The sequence below is a fragment of the Marmota flaviventris genome, chromosome 6 (genome assembly GCF_047511675.1).
Source record: "Marmota flaviventris isolate mMarFla1 chromosome 6, mMarFla1.hap1, whole genome shotgun sequence".
NCBI lineage: Eukaryota > Metazoa > Chordata > Mammalia > Rodentia > Sciuridae > Marmota > Marmota flaviventris.
In genome coordinates, this window is record NC_092503.1 from 126839477 (window position 1) to 126855897 (window position 16421).

At 35.8% G+C, this 16421-nt stretch overlaps 1 pseudogene; it reads left to right on the plus strand.

Annotated features, from left to right (window-relative positions):
- The first annotated feature begins 1374 nt into the window (after positions 1-1374).
- On the plus strand, positions 1375-2312 carry LOC114082512 (olfactory receptor 12D3-like; annotated as a pseudogene).
- The last annotated feature ends 14109 nt before the right edge of the window (positions 2313-16421 follow it).

Here is a 16421-nt window from a genome sequence, read left to right on the forward strand (position 1 = left end):
TTACTCATCTATTTAATCAGTTTTTGTTTCAAATAAATATAGCTGTTTATGTGTATTTACATGTGTGTGTTTATAAGTGATTTTTGTGTTAGTGTGCATGTAAATGGTTAAGGTGAATGAATAGCTACTGTATTTGTTTTAATATTTTCCATGTACTGGAAATTAAACTATAAAGTTCCCTGAGGTCATTTAGTTTGAGTTTCAATACTTAAATCAATATCATGGTAAATTATGATTTTTGACATATGCAAACACATCTAAAGAACAAATTCTGGGAAGTTGAATTGCTAGTTCAAAGTATATGAACATTTTCATTTTTGATAGTTATTGCTAAATTGCCCCTTAGAGATTGAGTCGATTTATATCCCCACCTGTATTACACCACCCTTAAGCTAATATGGCGCATTGTCAAACACTTTGATCTTTGTTAAAATTGTATATCATTACATTTTACTTTGCATTTCTATTTTGCTTTTTTTCATTTTTCTTTTCTGGTCAGATTTCTTCCACTAAGAAATTATGACTTTAGGGGCTGGGAATGTGGCTCAGATGTAGAGTGCTCACCTCGTGCTAATGAGGCTCTGGGTTTGATTCTCAGCACCACATAAAAATAAAATAAAAATATGTGTCCACCTACAACTAAAAATAAATATTTTTAAAAGAAACCATAATTTTGTATTTTTTTTTATTTTCTTTCATAAGGCTTAGATTAAAGGGAATTTATTTATTAATTCTTTTGATTAACATATAGTAATTGTACATATTCATGGGATTTAGTGTGATTTTTCAATGCATGCATACTGATCAAATCCAGGCTCCCTCTAGCCACTGGCTTCCAACTGCCCAACCTCTTGTTATCATTATTTTATATTCAGGTTGTTTTTATTGATTGACTTTTTTTTTTAAGTGAGGAGATTTGAATCTAGGCTATTGCCATGCTACTACTTAGAAATAATGTGTGCCTATTAAGTCCATTAAAAAGTGTTTTCTAACTTTACCAATGTATCTTTGACATAATTTAATTAGATATACTAATTTAATGCCATAGATGAAGCTAGAGTTAAATCTTGTTCCTTTTTAATATGTTTTCTCTGAATATCTACCTTAATTCTGATGAGCTGTTGTTTAGGGTTAACTGTACAGTCTGAGTAGCCTTTTTACTTCCATACATCAGATATCACCTTAACTCAGAACTTGACATGTACTTTCATTTTCCTCAGTTATGTTGCAAATGAATTTACCTCTGGAATGCTGTTCACCACAGTTTATCCTTCTTTTTTTTTTTCCAGATGATAAACTTGCTTCATTTCACCCTACACAGTGTACCAGGATGTGTTTGCTAATTGTCACTGTCATCTTTCCTTTCCCAAAGCAATGGAGAACATCACTTTTGTGAATGAGTTTCTTTTGCTGGGACTGACCCAGGTTCAGGGGCTATAGCTTGTAATCTTTATCATTTTCCTCATTATATACATGACAAACCTATTTGGAGATGGGGCCACATTAGTGATCATCATCTCAGAGCCAATACTCCACACTCCTATGTATTTTTTCCTGAGAAATTGTTCTTGTCTGGATGTTTGCTACTCTTCAGTGATAATGCCTAAGCTAATGTGGAACCTCCTCTCCAGGCATAGGGTCATATCCTTCTTAGGCTGTATCACTCAGCTACATTTATTCCACTTTTTTGGTTGCACTGAATTTGTCTTGCTAATCATCATGGGATTTGATCGATTTGTGGCCCTCTGCAACCCACTTTGCTACACTGTCATCATGAATCCCCAGCTGTGTGTCCTGTTGGCAGCTGTGGCATGGCTCATTAGCTTCTTCTATGCTCTGGTTCATTCTGTCATGACTGCATGCCTGGACTTTCTCCACTTCCAGAAACTCAATTACTTATTCTATGATATCAAACCTCTCTTGGAACTGGCTTGTGGTGATGTAAGTCTCAATAAGTGGCTCATTTTCATTGTCACTTTCAGCTTAGCCATGGTGGCTTGCTTCCTCACTCTCCTTTCCTATTTCTCTATAAGTGTCTTTCTTCTGTTGAAGCACCAGTCCTGCAGTGTATTCCGCAAGGCTCTGTCCACTTGTCCCTCCCATTTTATGGTGGTATTTCTCTTTTATAGAACTGTGGAGCTCACTTTATCCCTCCTCCCTGTGCTGCATGTGTAATACAGGAAAAAAATATGGCTATCTTACACATGACAGTCACTCCAGTGTTGAACCCACTGATATACACCTTTAAAAATAAGAAACTGATGTTTGTTCTGAGCAGAATTTTTAGGAAGAAGCTGAAGCTGTTTGCCTGAGGAAAATCAGGCACAAAAAAATGCAGAGGAAAGCTGTATGCCATTTTTATGACATTTATTTTCTTTCCTATAGTAATTCAATATATTTCTTAAAATTTTATTTTTCATTTTAGATATTTGTTTAGTTGGTAACCAGGTTCTTCATTCATATAATTTCAACCACTATTCATATGATCTTTTAATCATTATTTGAAATATCTTGAGTAAGTCCTGATCCATATGCACAACATACCCCAGTGGAAAAAGGTCCACGAGGCCATTAATGGGGATATGGATCTTACATTTTTGTTGTGGGGCCATGTAATACATAACTGAATAAGTAAATGTGCCTCTGTCAGAAGGTAGAACGTATTATGGAAGGTAAGGGAACAATGAAGGCCTTTCCAAGATGTGACATTCAGGCAGAACAATGAAAGAAATGAGGTGGAGGGTCACACAGATATGTGAGGTTATGTCATTTTATGAAGAGACAAAAGCAAAAGCAAGTGAAATAGCATTGAGACAGAGTGTGCTTGTTGTTTTGAGGAAAGCAAGATGGCCAGTGTGCCTGGCCATTGGTGGGTAATGGGGAGAATGGCCCAACATGAAGTTAGTCATCTGGTGGACCCATGACACAGGCATCTTAATCATTTTAAGGATTTGGGTACTGTGCATGATATTGGATGACTTTGAGGCATTTGAACAAAGAACTGACTTGATATAACTCCTATATTTAAACAATCACATTAAATTCCATGTGGAGAATAGAGAATCAGTTAGAATGCCCTTAATCATTTGGGTAAGAATTGAAGGTAATGCAGGCAAGGGTGATGGTGGTGGAGATACGAGAAGTAGTTAGATTCTGGATGAATTTGAACACAAAACTTTCAGTACCTGCTGAGAGCTTAGATATATTGTGTGAAGTCAAGAGGCACCAAAAATCATTGTTAATTTTTATTTATCTTTATTAACTGGAAAAATGACCATGATATCAATAAATTAGGCTATGAATATAGCACAAGTATAATTGATATAGCTGTGAGTTAGCTTTGCACATCAGGGGAATAATTTGAATGGAATTATTTCTTCCTATTAATTAATGCTTTTTTGCCTAGAATAATATATTTTTAAACCTTTTATTTTCAGATTAGCATGTGGGTTTTATGGTCTTTAAAGGCTTTAAGATATCGCTATCAAATTATCAATCTATTTGTAATTATTTAGATTTTTCTGAGCATGATTATATTCAATTTTTAAGGTAATAAGAACAGTAAAATGCTGTTTTTTGTTTGGAGCAACATATACTTTACTATGAAGAATTAACTCAGAACAGAAACAATTAGCAAATAAGTCAGAATATAGCAGGTGGAATATGTTATAGAAGGTAATTGGAGATGAAATCTACAGTGAATACAAATTGTCTAAAGTATAAGCAATATCCTACTTGACAGTTGATACTATAGCTCAAGTATACTGTGCCACATTGTAAATGATGTGAAAATAATCATTGATGTTTGCAAGAATTAAATTTTTCAAGTATTTTCTTTTGATCTTTGGATATTTCTTAGACACACTTGTTGCATCATCTTTACATACACAAGACAACCCATCCATACAAAATTAAATGTTTTACAGTTCTGTCTTTCTACCCCTTTCCCTTTGTCTCATTAACCATATTCATTTTTACAAAAGTTGTAGTCTAAATTTCTGTTAATAACCTGATGTGGAAGTTTCTAGTTAATTTTTGAAATTGAGGGACTTTGTAAAGACATAGAAATGTGATTTCTAGGAATCAGTTTACTAAGTATATCTGTGTGTATCTGAACTAGAATGACAAGAAAATGTTTATGTATAATAAAATATCCACTTCTACCTAACTCTGGTTTCTTTGCACATCAATGAAAGGCCTGATAGAAAAACATAAACATATATTTTGAATGATTTTAAACAAATTATTGCTAATTTTTGTCACATTTTAATGACATATTATATATAATACTTTTATATATATTTATATTACATAACATATTATACTACATAATACATTACATATAGATATATAAAGTATATTTTCATTTGAGATTTATGCTTTGAAAATGTAGTCATCAGGATTGCACCAAGATGGTACAGTAGCAGGTTCCCTGATATGTATCTCACCTCACCAATATTAATTTGAAGTAATTCAAGGATAAAAGTGCCTTTGTGGGAGCTTTGGGACCAAGGTGGTTTTGAGTTCAAGACAAAAAATAAAGGGGTTATTTCAAGAAGTCAAGCCTATGCCCAAATGACCACAGGATTACTGACTAGGTCTCTCTACAGACCTGGAGAAAGCCCCATCCCATAGCCCTATTCATTCTTGGTTTGCCACTACCATCATCTGCCAAGGAACCCAGCAAGAGATCATACAAGACTATGATCCAGGAAACAGTCCCACTGACCTTGGTACTGGCTATGGACCTGTTAGAGTCTGTAAACAAGTCAAAATAACACCTGGAATTTTGCCAGCGGAATGTTAGAGTTTGTAAACAAGTCTGGATGGTGCCTGGCAAAATGCCAGAGGGAGTGGTTTGAGAAGTAACAAAAGCGAGGCATTAAGTGTGGAGATTCCTTATTGGTTGACTGATGTATCTAGTTTATGCTAATTAGATAAGCTGTGTGGAATGTATAAATACTGCTCCTGTCCTGCAATAAACAGCTTCCACTCCTGCTGTATCAATGCACAGAAGTTGTTCTTCACCCCCCGGTTATTTTGCCCAGCCAGCCGGACTGCGGCAGATGGTGGCCCGTTACGGTGAGCCCCAGGACACTCGGGGGTAAGTGACGAAAAATGCTGCCCGTCCATAGATAGGACGGGAGCAAATCTGCTCTTCCCTAGGCAGATAGGGCGAGAGGAAAAATGACAATTTCGAGAAAATGGAGAAGATTGATACAGTATGTTTGTGTCTTGTTTTGTCTCAGTGTATTGTATTGTCTTTGTGATGAAAATATGGAAGGGGTGAGAAGTAAATTACTAAGGGAAGAAGGCACCCCAGTGGAACCAAGAATAGTTAGGGCATGTGTTGATGAAAGCCCAGGAACTCTAGACAGAAAGAAAAAGAAAGTTAAGAAGAAGAAGGATTATCAGGAAAAAAGTTGCAGCAAAAGGCTATTACTGAATACTTTTCGTTACCGGAGGGTGCGTGAATCGGCGCCGCAGCTGCCACATGCGTGAGCTGGTCATGGTGCAGCAAGGGCTTTCCAAAGGGCAGCAGCTGGCTCTTCCACTGCTGAGAGCCCATATTGACCTGACTTGGAGGCACAGTCTCGCAGGCTCTTGCTCCCTGTGCCCAGTAGCAGTTTGAGACCGGGACACTCCCCAGGGCCATCTGGGGCTGCCCAAGCACTACAGCCAACAGAAGACGCTATTGGTGTCCCTGATGTTTGGTCATTTCCAAGGCCAGTAACTACAATGGTTCTCCCACACCTGGAAGCTAATGAGTAATGAGCACTATTAAGGCCTATTTCAAATGTAAAAAAAAAACCTTGAGATAATGTACTAAATTGTTCAGAAGGTTGTTTTCTTAGTAGAATGCTACAGGATTTTCTTTAGCCATCCAGAGTTCCTGCCTTAATCCCAGTGCCTGTGAAGAGCAAGGTGGAAGAATTTCCAGTGTTGCTGAAAACCGGACGAGACTTCCACTGAGAAACGGACGAGACTTCGGATCAAGCTAGTTGCCTGCAGAACTTACCTGGACTGTGATTTACCTGGACTGTGAGTTAATCTATTGAGACACTACTTTACCTGGACTGAGACAACAAACTGTAATCTATAACAAATTGTAATTCGGTATCTTTGCTAACAGTGTCATTGCTGGTATAATTTTTCCAAGGGCTTCTTGCATGGAGCCATCAAGTGGCTTGGTATTGTGGCATTTTGTATCCTCCCTTTCTGTTTGTAGCAGGTTATTTATGGTGTTTCTGTAAAAACCACTGTGGTCATTATTTAAATTAAACAAAAGGGGGAAATGTTAGAGTCTGTAAACAAGTCAAAATAACACCTGGCATTTTGCCAGGGAAATGTTAAAGTTCATAAACAAGTCTGGATGGTGCCTGGCAAAATGCCAGAGGGAGTGGTTTGAGAAGTAACAAAAGCGAGCCATTAAGTGTGGAGATTCCTTATTGGTTGACTGATGTATCTAGTTTATGCTAATTAGATAAGCTGTGTGGAATGTATAAATACTGCTCCTGTCCTGCAATAAATGGCTCCCACTCCTGCTGTATCAACGTACACAAGTTATTCGTCACCCCCCGGTTATTTTGCCCAGCCAGCCGGACTGCGGCATGGACCTAGGAGCTACCCATCATGACCTGGCTCCAGCATCTCTCAGCTGCCAGGAATTGGATGAGATACACATACATCCATGTTCCAATACAGGTCTTATGACCTCAATTTGACTGTAGATCCTGAAAACCCTCTGTAACTAGGCTGTAGCCACTTTCAGCTACATACATGGAACATTCCTTCTTGCTTAGGACCCACTAGGAAACACTTATTCATACTCCTAAGAAAGGCTCTAGACCTTTGTCTTACTGCAGGTATAGAAATAATTTTATAGCTTGGATCCAGTAACCTGATACTCAACACATGGAGAGCAGGATTTCTTTTGTTTTGTTTTGTTTTTCAGGTTTTTAAAATAATTTTTATTTTTTAAAAAGTAAATTGTACATTACAGGAAGAAAAAAACATCCAGTCACAAGAAGCTTAGTTGGACATGTCCCTCTAGGTTGTGTGCATATATACACACAATATCCCATTTTGTGTGATTGAGATTGTGGTGTGTATTATGCTTTTCCACACATCATGAATATTTACCAATTCAAAATACCAAAGCTACATGAGTATGTTTGATAACCAAGAATACACTACACCAACTCAATCTGTAATCCTTTCTTGGGGACAAAAATTTCACTGAAGACAGAAATGGCAACAGGCCCCTAGATAGACATATTGGCAGAGTTGCAACTAAAACAATTCATTCTCTTAATGCTCAATTTAAAATTAAACAGCAACAGAACACACCAAGCTTGTTTCATTAACAGATTTCTACTATTAAAATATTAGCAAGAATGCATGTTACCAGTGAATTAAAATATTCCTATAGTACAGCCAGAAGATGCACACACACCAGTGGCTCACATCAAAATGGAAATCTTTGAACACTTGCTTCCATCTTTCTGTGTGTTTCTCTGTGCCCCTCTGCTGCCAGCCTAATGAACAAGTCCTGATACACAATGCCCAGAGATAAAACAATTCCATGTTCAAGATGCATCTTTTCTATCAATTATAACAAAAAGATATTTACAAGTTGGCTAATTCACTAGCACTACTTTTTATGATTCACTGTCACCTCAAGCATCTAGAAAGATTAGATATTGTGAAATGAAGTATGAACTTTGTGCACAAAAACACAATTTACCAAAAATGTACATATAGATATATGGTTATAATCTAAACCTGTCTTCCAAATATGGAGACTTTAGCAAAGAGCACTTCCCCTCCCCCTTCCTCTTTTCCCTCTTCACCACTCCAGTGACTAAATTCAGGACTATCCCTAGCTCCAAGAGCTGGATTAACAAGGGTCACTCTCAGAAGACAGTTCTTTCTAAAAACTAACAAAAGAACATTTATATAGGGATTATTTTGCTATTGTTAACAAAGTTTGGGCATTAGGACTTATCCTTTAAATACCCAGCAAGATTAACTAAAATGCACATATAACAATGGCTAGAAAATCTGAACTAATCTAAAGGGCATCTATTACTTCTCTATGCATACTTTCTCCTTCCCCTACCCCCGACCCAGTGAACCTTCAACCTACCCTCCAAGACATCAAGTTCAACAATTCCATTCCCCTAAATGGCAACCATTCCTAAGTAGTAACAAAACATACTTAAAGGGCATTACTTTAGCTCTCTAATTTTCCCATGTGTTGTGCACTTTTCAACATCTAGAAACACTAGATGTTCCCAATAAGGACTTAAGTTTCCAACTATACATACAGTAGCACTGAATAAACTGCAACACTTACTTAACAAAGGCTATATTTTGAAGCAAAACTCCCCCCACCCCTTTTTTTAAAGGCTAGAATTTGAAAGTGTCTTCCAAACAGTAACATTCTGGCCTAGAACCCTTCCCCTTCTAGTCTTATCAACCAATGGGTCAGGATATGCATCTGTAATGCTTAAAGATGACTTTTAACAAATTTCATTTTCTAAGTGGTTTTAATTACAGTCTTTCCTATGAATTTAACAACATGTACTCGGTGTGTTAGTTTACTAACTCTACTTTTGTCATACACCTCTTTAGCATCTAGATAGACTAGATGTAAATCAGGACTCATTCGTCCTTTATATACACTATTTACACAGAATAGTAAAACAAAACCCACAAATATAAGGGACAATGGTCAATTCTGCTTCACAGAAAATACACTGGTATAAAGCCCTTTATATTTTCTTTTCCTTCTTCCTCCCTGAACCAGCACAGATATAATATGTACTGTTCAGAGAAGTGTTTTGATCATTCCATTTCCAAAAGACAGATATTTTCTCATGAATTAAAAAAAAGATATATAACAAAATGTTTTATTTACTACCTCTACTTTTAACATACTTTGTGCACTTCTAAACATCTAGAAAGACTAGATGTTTCAAATAAGGACTTAAGTTTGTCCACTATGTACATAGTAGTGTTAAATAAACTACACACATGTAACAATAGTTATATCTGAAAGTGTCTTCTAAGTAGGATCATTCTGGCCTAGAATCCTTCATTTCTTCTACTTCTTTCTCCTGTTGTCACATGTGTCACATCTGAGTGTCACATGATATGATGTTACAATTTCACTTCCAAAAGTCCTTTTCAGAAGACTGCCTTTCTATGAATTTTAACACAAAGTGTACAAAATGTGTGAGTTTACTAACTCTACTTTTGTCATACATTGGCAACCTCTTTAATATCTAGAGACTAGATATTATAAAATTAGGACTCCTTTGACCAGTATAAATACAATATATTCAGTAGAGAAAAGTTAAATGACATGCACAGTACAAGGCAATGCGTAAGCTGAAGTCTTCTAGCACACTCTAACAATGTTAAACACCTTTTGCAACTTCTTCCCTCCCACCTCCCTCAACCCAATCAACAAGTACAACAGACAGTATTCTATTAAGAGGTGGTTTAACATTTCCAAGCACAATGTTTCTCATCAGTTTTTAAAAGCTATTTACAAAAAGTTTCAATTCTACTACTTTTACTTTTAAATATATCAAGCACTTCTAAATATATAGAAGGACTAGATATTCCACATAAGACCCTGTCCACTATTCACACAGCACTGGTAAATAAAATTGCATGCGTAGCAATGGTTAAATATGAGGTATCTTCTAACATCACCATTTTGTCCTTAAACCTCTCCCTCCTCATTTCCTTCTATTTTCAGTCCAGTGGACAAGTACAGGCATATGTAACACTTAGAGATGGTTGAACAAATCCATATCCAAAAGTCTTTTTACAGAGGACAAGCTTTCCTATGAATTTCAACAAAAAATGTACAAAAGGTTCTAATGTTACTAACTACTTGGTCATACCCTGGCAACCTCTTTAACATCTAGAGACTAGATGTTGCAAAATTGGGACTTATTTGTCCATTATATACACTATATACACAGCAAAAACAAAATGCACAAAACATAGAAAACAGATGTTTGAAAATGTCCAAATATGAACACATTAACCTTTTGCAATTGCTTCCCTCCCACCTCCTCCACATCGCTGAGCAAATACAGACAGTATTATACTGCTCACAGAGGTGGTTTAATAGAGTTGTGCAGTCTAGAACAATTGCAGACTGTGCATCTCATATACTCTGCTGTATAGAACACAATTGCCTGACCTATAGGAAGGCCCCCACACTTGTTAGACATTAAAAAAAAGGATCCTCAAGCTCTGACACAATACATACTGTATCAAGGTAAACTAATCATGAACTAGACTACATTTGGGGCCCCTCTAAATGAAGAGAAACTTGTTCCTGTTGAGAGTGAAACCAAGCCCCAAAGACCTGACGGATGCCAAGAAGTTGGGAGTGGAGATTGCACTCTGCCCCCACCCATCAAGCACATGCTAATCATGTCTATATATGCACACTGCCTACCTACTGTCTCACTTTGCTGTAACTACTGCCTCTTCTCCTTTAAAGTTCTGCTCATCTTCAGGGATTTTGAAGATGAAACCTTTAAAATAATAGTTTTATTTTATCTTCTTTCAAAACTGGCTTTGAATAAAATCATTTTCCTACCAATTTGATTTCAAATATTTCTGGAGCAGTGAACATTATATATAGGACACTCACAAAGTCAACGCAAATTTCAAGGACCACACCACTCACCGGAATCCCATGCAACAAATGTATTGTCAGCAGCATGGAGCAAACTGACAAGGCTGTCCCTTTGAGGGCGTCCCTCTCAGGGGAGTAGCAGCCTGTCCGCATTCACAGAGCAGCTTGATAGCCCTCAAGGGGAATTTCACAAGCATGCCTAGGGGTTGTGTCATGAGCTGGATAGGGTTAACCTTTTATCAGGCACATTCAGAAAAGCAAACAGAAAGACATAACCTGAAGTCTGAGGACACCACAGCCTGGGAACCCTGAATAAAATGACTCTTCAATCAAAACTTAGGAGTCCCTAGATAAAAATGGCTCCCAACCTAAAAATGGCAGATCTGATACCAATATTTATCTAATGCAAATAATTATAACCTAGCCTTTTCCTCCCCAGGCTGGTACTGATGCCACCCAGTAACAACCATCGCCTCAGAAAGAAGTAGAAATAATCTAAACTAAGGAGGTGAAAGACCTCTCCAACAAAAATTATAGAACACTGAAGAAAGTAATGGAAAGATTTTTCATGATCATGGATAGGCACAACTAATAATGCTAAAATGACCCAAATTCCAAAAATCATCTTCAGATTTAATGCAATCTCCATCAAGATACCAATGACATTCTTCCCAGACTTAGTAAAAACAGTCCTAAAATTCATACTCAAGAATAAAAGACCAGAATAACCAAGGGGATTCTAAGCAAAAGAAACAATGCTGGAGGCATCGCAAAAGCTGATTCCAAATTATACTGCAGAGCTATAGTCACAAAAACTGCATGGAATAAAAAACAGACACAGATCAATGGAATAGAACCGAAGACAAACAGACAAACTCTCACAAATACAGTCATCTGGCCCACAAAGGCACCGAAAAATATACACTGGAGAAAAGGCTGGCTTTCTAACAAGTGGTGCTGGAGAAATTGGTTATCCATAGTAGAAGAATGAGTCCTATCTCTCACCCTGTATAAAAGTTAACTCAAGATGGGTCAAAGACTTAAAAACTATGCAACTTTTGGAAGAAAACACAGGGTCAACACTCCGTAGGTGCAGGCCTACAGTTAAGGAAATAATGTCAAGAGTTAATAAATGGGATGACATCAAATTAACAAGTTTCTGAGTAGCAAAAGAAAAAAATCTTTACTAAGTTCTGTTCCAATGCGAATTAATATCCTTCATATAAACAAAACACTTACCACAAAAACCTCCAAATAACCTAATCAATAAATGGGCAAAGGAACTAAACAGACACTTCTTAAAAGAAAAAAAACAAATGGTCAACAAATATATGAAGAATGTTCAACATCTTTAGCGATCACAGAAGTGTAAATCACTGTGATTATATCTCACACCAGTTAGAATGTCAACCATCAAGAATACAAATTATAATAAATGCTGAAAAGGATGTGGAGTAAAAGATACACTTACACATTGTTAGTGGAGTTGTAAATTAGTAAATCACTTTGGAAATCAGTATGGTGACTCCTTGGAATGGAAACACAATATCCAGTTATACCTCTCCTCAGTATTTATTCTAAAGAATTAAAATCAGCATCTGAACACAATTCTCAATAGCTAGGCATGCTTGTGTGTTTTATTCAGTCCTAAAGAACAATGAAATGATGTCCTTTGCAGGAAAATGAATGGAACTTGAGAGAATTGTATTAAGCAAAGTAATCCATACCCAGAAAGTCATGGATCATATGCTTGCTTTCTCTCATAAGTGTAAGCCAGAGAGAAAAAAGAAAAAAAAAGGAAATATAAAGGGTCAAGGGAAGAGCTCATAAAAATAGAAATGACACAATTAGAGTAAAAGAAGAGGAGCAAGGGGAGCAAAGGGAAAGGGAAGGCACTGGGAAATGGAATTGACAAGATTATATTGTTCTACTGTGTGCACATTTGAATATATAACAACAAATCTCATTATTGTATATAGTTATATCAATAAAATAATATGTGTAAATTGATAAAAAGGGTATATGATTCCAGTCTCACATCTCATACAAAACTCAATTCTGGAATATTGTATGCCTCAATGTGTGAAAACATTATAAAGGTCTTTTAAAAGTGACACAGGGAAATATCCTCATTTAGGAAAATATTTCTTACTGAGGTCACAAAAAATACTGATACCCACTTTCCATTTATGAATTTCTCTTCACCAAGAGTTGTCACTAAGAAAGTGAAGAAGTAAGCCAAATGGTGGAGAAAGTATTTGCAGCACATATTATCAACAAAGAAAAACGAAAATAAAGTCTAAAGAAATCCACATGACTCATCTCTAGAAGATCTGGAATCATAAATTTGACAAAATTCAAGTGTTGACAAAAAGGTGGAGCACCAGCTAGTCTTACTTAGTGCTATGGAAATTTAAATGTAGCAAAGCAGTTTGTAAAACAGTTCTTACTGAACACACACCTTTATTATAAACTATTCTCTAAACACTCAGTTTGTACTATGAGCACAACACATATTGTAGATAATATAATCTATATTACCTCTTTTTTGTTCATTACTATGACTTCCATAAATTATATATTTTCAGATTAAATATTTTTAAAGACCTTGTATTTATATTAGTTAACTATTGCTGTGTAACAAATTCTCCTCAAGTTTTAAAGTTTATTTATTTATTTATTTATTTTTTCCTGATACATACATATTACAATCAAACATTGTAATAAATCACAAAATTTAGAGTAGATACTTTAGAACCGAATAAGACTGGCTCAATCATAACAGAATGAATATACAAAAATAGTTAATTGCCTATTCCATATCTCATTCTTTTTGTAAGCCTCACACAATCATAAACTCTTATGAGGAAGACAATGTTGATTCATTTAACAGCAATGTCTAAAACTCATAAGGATATCAAATAGCTATTTGCCATGACCAACCCAGATTTCCTATGCCTTCTAATTTTCTTAACGCATAGCATTTTCTTTTTTTTTTAAATTTTTCTTTTTTTCTTATTTTTTTTATTAGTTGTTCAAAACATTACAAAGCTCTTGACATATCATATTTCATACATTTGATTCAAACGGATTATGAATTCCCATTTTTACCCCGTATAGATATATTGCAGATTCACATCGGTTACACATCCACTTTTTCACATACTGCCATACTAGTGTATGTTGTATTCTGCTGCCTTTCCTATCTTCTACTATCCCCACTCCCCTCCCTTCCCCTCCACTCCCATCTTCTCTCTCTACCCCATCTACTGTAATTCATTTCTCTCTCTTGTTTTTTTCCCTTTCCCCTCACTTCCTCTTATATGTAATTTTGTATAACAATGAGGGTCTCCTTACTTTACCATGCAATTTACCTTCTCTCTCTCTTTCCCTCCCACCCTCTCGTCCCTGTTTAATGGTGAGCTTCTTCTCATGCTCTTCCTCCCTATTCTGTTCTTAGATGCTCTCCTTATATCAAAAACGACATTTGGCATTTCTTTTTTAAGGATTGGCTAGCTTCACTTAGCATAATCTGCACTAGTGACATCCATTTCCCTGCAAATTCCATGATTTTTGGACAGGGTATATTTTTCCATCTTCTAAGATCTTCTTCTATTTCTCTCTTTAGGGTTCTGTAATTTCATTGTATAAATCTTTCACCTTTTTTGTTAGGTTGATTCCCAAGTATTTTATTTATTTATTTTTTGAGGATATTGTGCATGGAGTGCTTTTCCTCATTTCCATTTCAGAAGTTTTGTTGCTGATATACAGGAATGCCTTTGATTTATGCATGTTGATTTTATATCCTGCCACTTTGCTGAATTCATTTATTAGTTCTAGTAGTTTCTTTGTAGACCCCTTTTGGGTCTGCTAGGCATAGAATCATGTCTTACGCAAATAGTGATAATTTAAGTTTTTCTTTTCCTATTTTTATGCCTTTAATTTTTTTCATCTGTCTGATTGCTCTGGCCAGTATTTCGAGAACAATATTGAATAGAAGTGGTGATAGAGGGCATCCCTGTCTTGTTCCAGATTTTAGAGGGAATGCCTTCAATTTTTCTCCATTCAGAAGGATGCTAGCCTGAGGCTTAGCATAGATAGCTTTTACAATGTTGAGGTAAGTTCATGTTATCCCTAGTTTTTCTAGTGTTTTGAACATAAAAGGATGCTGTACTTTGTCGAATGCTTTTTCTGCATCTATTTAGATGATCATATGGTTCTTATCTTTAAGTCTATTGATGTGGTGAATAACATTTATTGATTTCCGTATATTGAACCATCCTTGCATCCCAGGAATGAATCCTACTTGATCATGGTGAACAATTTTTTTGTGTTTTTGTATCCGATTCGCCAGAATTTATTGAGGATTTTTGCATCTAGGTTCATTAGAGATATTGGTCTGTAGTTTTCTTTCTTTGAGGTGTCTTTGTCTGGTTTTGGAATCAGGGTGATGTTGGCCTCATAGAATGAATTTGGAAGAGCTCCCTCTTTTTCTATTTCCTGAAATAACTTGAAAAGTATTGGTATTAATTCTTCTTTAAAGGTTTTGTAAATCTCCGCTGTATACCCATCCGGTCCTGGGCTTTTCTTGGTTGGTAGTCTTTTGATTGCTTCTTCTATTTCATACATTGATATTGGTCTGTTCAAATTGTGTGTATCCTCCTGACTCAGTCTGGGCAAATCATATAACTTAAGAAATTTATCAATGTCTTCACTATCTTCTATTTTATTGGAATATAGGGTTTCAAAATAATTTCTAATTGTGTTCTGTATTTCTGTATCATCTGTTGTGATATTGCCTTTTTCATCCCGTATATTAGTAATTTGAGTTCTCTCTCTTCCTCTCTTCGTTAGCATGGCTAAGGGTCTGTCGATCTTATTTATATTTTCGAAGAACCAACTTTTAGTTTTGTCAATTTTTTCAATAGTTTCTTTTGTTTCAATTTCATTGATTTCCGCTCTGATTTTAATTATTTCTTGCCTTCTACTACATTTGCTGTTGTTTTGCTCTTCCTTTTCTAGGGCTTTGAGATGAAGTGTGAGCTCATTTATTTGTTGTTTTTTTTTTCTTTTTTTGAGGAATGAACTCCAGGCAGTGAATTTCCCTCTTAAAACTGCTTTCATTGTGTCCCATAGATTCCAGTATGTTGTGTCTGTATTTTCATTTATCTCTAAGAATTTTTTGATTTCCACCTTTATTTCTTCTGTAACCCATTGATCATTCAGTAACATATTGTTCATTTTCCATGTGATGTAGGATTTTTCCTTCCTTCTTTTATCATTCATTTCCAGTTTCATTCCATTATGATCAGATAAAATGCATGGTATTATCTCCACCCCTTTATATTTACTGAGGGTTGCCCTATGGCATAATATATGGTCTATTTTTGAGAAGGATCCATGTGCTACTGAGAAAAAAGTATATCCAGTTGATGATGGTTGATATATTCTATATATGTCAGTCAAGTCTAGGTTATTTATTGTGATATTGAGTTCCATAGTTTCTTTACTCAACTTTTGTTTGGAGGATCTGTCCAATGGTGAGAGTGGAGTGTTGAAGTCACCCATAATTATTGTGTTTTGGTCTATTTGATTCTTGAACTTGAGGAGAGTTTGTTTTATGAACGTCACAGCACCATTATTTGGTGCATAAATATTGATAATTGTTATGTCTTGTTGGTTAATGGTTCCTTTAACAGTATATAATGTCCTTCCTTATCCCTTTTGGTTAACTTAGTCTTGAAGTCGATTT